Below are 6,000 nucleotides of genomic sequence, written 5' to 3'. Positions count from 1 at the left end.
TTAAAATAAACATGCCCTGAAAATGCACAAGGCCCATCTATCTGACCACTTAGTGGTCAGGTGGGTGGGCCGCGAACGCTTTCAAGATTTAGAAGTGAGCCCTGATCCAGAAAAGGTTGGGAACCGCTGCACTAGTTCTTTTGACTTGTCCTTTTTTTTTTTTACATCAACCACTTGTACTTGGTCTGCAAAGAGCAGACCAAGTACAAGTGGTTAAATGTCTGAAAACACACATTAAGATGAATCCAATTCAACGCTACACATTGACAGTGCTGTCAAACAAGTCTATGAGGCTATCTTTGAAATCTATGAGAATGTTTAATCTGCAACACAATTTTATACAATATGTAGTGTGGGGGGGGGGGGGTCCCTGCTTCATCTCTCTCTCAGCTAAGGGGTCCTTGGCCTGAAAAACGTTGAAGACCCCCGGTATAATGGATCGAGGAAGTCTCAGATTCAGCCCTTCCTTGTGACTGCTGTGGTAGTGAGAGAGAAATGAGATAACAGCTAAATGACAAACGAGCCACTGCCTTGAATCAATATTAGTCAATGTTCAATGAATGAACACAGCGACAGCCAAAGCCAATACGCTAGCCATTTTGTGCTCACTGTGGAGCTCAATACTACTACTGCCACATTGTTGCAAGTATAGTGTAATATACTGTAATATGCTGTGTAACAGGGGTCTTTAACCTTTTCAGACCAAGGATCCCCAAGCTGAGACAGAGATGAAACAGGGACCCCCCCTCTACATATTGTATAAAATTGTGTTGCAGATTAAACCTTTTCATGGATTTCATCAGTGTTGTGTGGAGTTTGCATGTTCTCCCCGGGGAGAAAAAAATATGAAAAATGAAAAAATAAGTTCCTATCACCCAAAGATTTGGCGGCCACCCTGTAGTAACTCTGAGGACCCCCTAGGGGTTCCGGACGCCCTGTTGAAGACCCCTGCTATATAGTGTAACTCATGTGATTCTCAATGTTGGATCCGGGGGCCATCCAAATGGACCCTTACAGATCTGTAACTCAGAGAGGGTACAAACGGAACGAAATGTACCCGTAAGTACGCTCTCTGAGTTATATTAACACTGAGGATTTTAGAGCGTAGATTGGGGTCCCGGAGATAATTCTTTTTTTGATTAAGATTACTATCAAGAAGGTAGAGAATCACAGGACTATTTGTAAATCGGGAACGTAATCGGACGTAAACAAAACATATCAAATGGGGATTTGTGGCTTAATGCATAATAAAACTGGGGGTCCTTGAAATTAAAATCACTGAACAAAACAATTTTACTAGAAATGTAATCTACACTACACTAAAATCCTCTGTTTTGTTTTTTACTCTGATGTTCCATTCGCAACACTCAAGAGTTACAGACTCGAAAGGTTCAATTCGGGACTCCTGGTGGTACCCATGGGCCCAGCGTTGGATTAGAATGACAGAATGAGTGACATGTTCCTCCTCCTTGCTGGCAGTTCTAAGCAGACTGTGTTGTAGGAGTAAAGAACAGCAGATTATTGGTAGACGGAACAACACAGTGTGGGAGGGAGATAGACACGTTGTTGGAGAGGTAGAAAAAGGTATCCATGCATGCAGGTGGGAGAATGAGTCAGAAATAAAACATAATAAATAGAATCATTGACAGAAAGACAGATAACTGCCTCCATCTACTTTTCCTCCCTTTAGTGTCTGACATAACCGTATGTCCATGCATTTGAGCACGACCCTCAAATAATGAATGTGTGCGAGTGCGTGTGTGTGTGTGTGTGTGTGTGTGTGTGTGTGTGTGTGTGTGTGTGTGTGTGTGTGTGTGAGAGAGTGTGTGTAGGCCTACTGCATGTAAAAGCTGATTTTGTCATGCACAGAAATTGAAATTTATATGTATGTATGTATGTATGTATGTATGTATGTATGTATGTATATACATGCATATATATATATACTGTACTATATACTGTACAGTATATACTGCAACGTGTGTAACAAAGTATATCAGTCCCTTAAATGGTGTGTGCAGCTCGTAGCCGAGGCAGACACACACACTGTGTGGTGTTTGTCAATGAGAGAGCTGTGGGAACACAGAGCAGGCTGGGTTTGCATGAGCCGTTCTGTCGAGTCAGGCAGAGAAGAGAGAACAGATGTCAAAAGTGTCACAACCGCTGCTGGTATAAAAACGTAACAATGTGTTTGGGAGGGATATACCCGTATAGCATGGCTCAATGCAGTCGTTACAAACTGGCTCTTGATCATAACAAGGACGGGGATTAGACACGACATCCAAGGTCAAAGACATAACACACGCATGCTGTGTATGCTTAAGTACTGTTGGGAGGGTTTCAAGCGGTGGTTCTCAAAGTGAGGCGAGGGGGCCACCAGGGGACCTTATGGGGGGGGGGGGGGTTCCAGGGGGGTCCCCATGCATCAAAACCAGGAACAGTTTGACCACTAACCCTATTTCATACTTTGTCTATTTTCACATTAAGCTTAACTAAAACACTCTTGAAGATTTATGAACATTTTGGAATAATTGTTTAATTTCTAACAACACAAATCTTCTCTCATGGGGGACATGGCGTTGCACAGCCAAATACATATACATGTGGGGGTCCTTGAAATGAAAATGTTTGAGAACCACTGGTTTAAAGGGGGTCTGGCATGTTTATCCCATGGACTATGACTCACTATAGTATCGCAACGAACGCAATGTGTTTGTGATGCAAAGCCTGCTATTTTTTCCCAATGTTCGCCCCAGAATAGGGAAGCTGGGTTCATGTGGTTGAACCCAGCCATGTGATGGGTGGGCTTGCTGTAGCGAGGGTGTTGTGCTGGTATGCAGATTGTAGATGTGTCATGGATATGTACTGTTTGACTGATGTTGTTTTGTTCTGTCTGCGTTTATCTGTTTTTTTTTATCCAATAAACAAAAAAACGGGAAAGCATCTGTCATTTTAGATTTTTGCATTGGCTATTCAAAAATAGCAGATCTATAAGCACACAGTGCATCACTTCGTGCCGCGCTGCAAGCTTGTATATCTGCTATTTTTGAACATTTCTGAAAAATCTTCAAAGTGTGAGAAATACTGATTTAGAAGGCATTTGTAGAATCGGCCTCTTAATGGTCTTAATGGGTTTTGCCAAGATTAGTAGATGCAATGTGTGTTTGTGCATCCTGAGTGCCTCATTTGTCGTCAACCAACTTCACAATGTGACCTTGTCTGTGAATCATTCAGTATAAAGTCATCCTTGTTATAATGTTGCCTATAAAGGCAGAAGCTCAATAACAAGAGACAGAAATATGTCATGCATGCCCTCAGTCTGACTCAAGGTAATGTTCTTGTGTTGCTGGGAGGTTCTCAAAGTGGGGTCCGGGACCCCCAGGAGTCGTTTTAAGGGGTTCTAGGGGGTCCCTAGCATAATTTGTTTACATACAGTAGCTCACAGTGCCTAGAAATGCGGCGCATTGTGAGCTTATAGATCTGCTATTTTAAAACATTTGCAAAATAAAATGCAAAACGTGGAATTTGTTTGAAACATTTTAACAACATAAATCTGGTTCGGGGGTCCCTGGCACAAATGATAATTTTAGAGGGAGCTCCGTGGACAAATACACATTAATTTGGGGGTCCTTGACATGAAAATGTACGAGAACCACTGGTTTAAACAATAATCAAAAAATTGGGAGTCAAGCCCAAATAAGCAACTACACTTCAGAAACAAGCAAAACTAAAACATTTACAAGCAACTTTACATAAAACAATCCCAAAGTCACTTATAATAAGCAGACCTGGCAACGCTGCTTCAGCTACTTGGGCATTCTGTAGCCATTGCTTCATAATATCAGCCTGCCTTGTCTGCTCTGTCTTGGGCTTTATCTTGGCAGGAGCAGCTCAAGGACGTCAGCCTGTGTTGATGTATTTCCACGTCTCTCTAATCCCAAACGAGCCCATTATATGCTATCTGATCTCCACACATTGTTCTATTCACTCTGATTTACACTCAGGGGTGGAAGAAGTAGCCTCCTCCGATTTTTTTTTTTTTTTTTTTTTTTTTTTAGTCAAGTAAAAGTACTGTAGCAATACCACATTGTAAAAGTCCAGTATTCCGAATTTTACTTGGGTTAAAAGTACAAACGTATTGGCATCAAAATATACTGCAGGCTACTTAAATACCAAAAGTAAAAGCAATAGCAGATCTCACGAGTGTGACGTGTTGTGAGCTTGTAGATCAGCTATTTTCAAATAGACAAAGTATAAAATAGGGCTTAATTGCTTAACCCTAGAACACTAACGTTGGGTGAATTTCACCCGAACAATTGTAATTATGTGATTTTCATAATGTTGCTGATGTCTGAGGTGGGCGGGTCCTTGGGTACCTTCAGGATGCTCACTGACGTCATAGAAGGTAGGTTTGTTTCCCTGCCCCCATCCCTGATTTTCCTACAGGCAGGTCTTTGGGTGATTTTCACCCAACGTTAGAGGGTAAAAGAAAATCCCATACTACCACAATGGTCATCTGATGCAATAAGACTGTGCCTTCACTGGACATGGCTCACATATCCCAGGAATGGGTGGACCAAAGGATTTTTTTTAGCAATATTATTTCATTTTCAGCTCTAGCTTTTTTATAGGGTATCTGTTTTTCGTTTCTTTGTGAAATTGTATGTTGAAATATTAAAGAAGAGTATCTCAATTTGCCATGTATTGTTGTACTTTAATATATTTTGGTGAGAAATATCTTTTATGAAATGTATTATATTCGGTAAAATATACCCGACGTTAGTGATGGTGTGACAATTTTCAACGTTGGTGTTCTACTGTTTGTATGTTTTGTAACAAATCTACAAAGTCACTAAAGCTTGCAAATAATTGCAGTGGAGCAAAACGTAGGAGTAGCAGAAGTATACAGTATCAAATTATGGAAATACTCAAGCAAAGTAAAAGTAGTGCTTGAGCAATTGTACTTATTTACTTCCTATGACTGCTCCAAATGTTGTTCTATTCTCTGTGATTTACTCATGTATGTTGCAGGACTCACAATGAGATGCTTAAATGAAAGCTACAGCCTGGGGGAGAAGAAGACCATGAGATTGTTACACAACGTTCTCCCTACAAGACATTCTAGATCAGGGGTTCACAACCTGTGGGCCCTGAAGGTATTGTAAATGGGCCCCCAAATAATTGGCAAAAGACTCCAACTACTCCGTTTCCCTGATCACCTCTGGCATGTCCAAAATAAACAATGCAAGTCAAGATGTCATTGGGGGGGGGGCCCAATCTGTTTTATAAATCAGCAAGACAAATTCAATACCGGTACACCAGTGGCTCCCAACCTGTGGGCCTTGAGCAGGGGTCATCAATATGTCCGTACACAGACAAATGTGTCCGTGGCAAGACTTGGCCTCGTCCGTGGCGAATTTTAGATTTTGTTTTACACATCATAATGTTCTTATTTTGATCATAAGACCCAGTTACTGAATGTCAGTCTCCAGGTTTTCCACCACAAGCCAACATGGCGATGACCCCTGGTCTTGAGGATATTGCAAGTGGGCCTCCAAATAATTGGTAAAACACTAGGATTGTATTGGTAATGTAACATTGATATAAAATAAATATGTACAAAGGTTAGAGGTATTTTTTCTTTGAAACCTTGACATTTTTGTTTTCATTGTGATACCGAGAAGTAGGAACTTCATTTCCATTAATCCAAGCCGGAACACAATCGATTGAATGATCAGACCACTTCAGCTGCCGTGTTAAGTGGTCAGATGGGTAGACCGCAAACTCTTATCAAGATTTTCAAGTGGGCACTGATCCAGAAAAGGTCGTGAACCACTGTTCTAGATGAATCCTTCACCGGCCTGAACAATATGCTCTTTACTTTAATATGCCTTTACCACAGCCTGGGAACTTCAGCCCTGTAATTGGCAGTCATTTTTTTTGTGTATGCATCTACACTGTAAAAAAATTAAAAATAAACATTTTAATGAAAAGTTAAAC

The sequence above is a fragment of the Gymnoscopelus microlampas genome, assembly GCF_963454915.1.
Source record: "Gymnoscopelus microlampas genome assembly, chromosome: 12".
Classification (NCBI taxonomy): Eukaryota; Metazoa; Chordata; class Actinopteri; order Myctophiformes; family Myctophidae; genus Gymnoscopelus; species Gymnoscopelus microlampas.
This window is presented reverse-complemented; position numbering follows the sequence as displayed.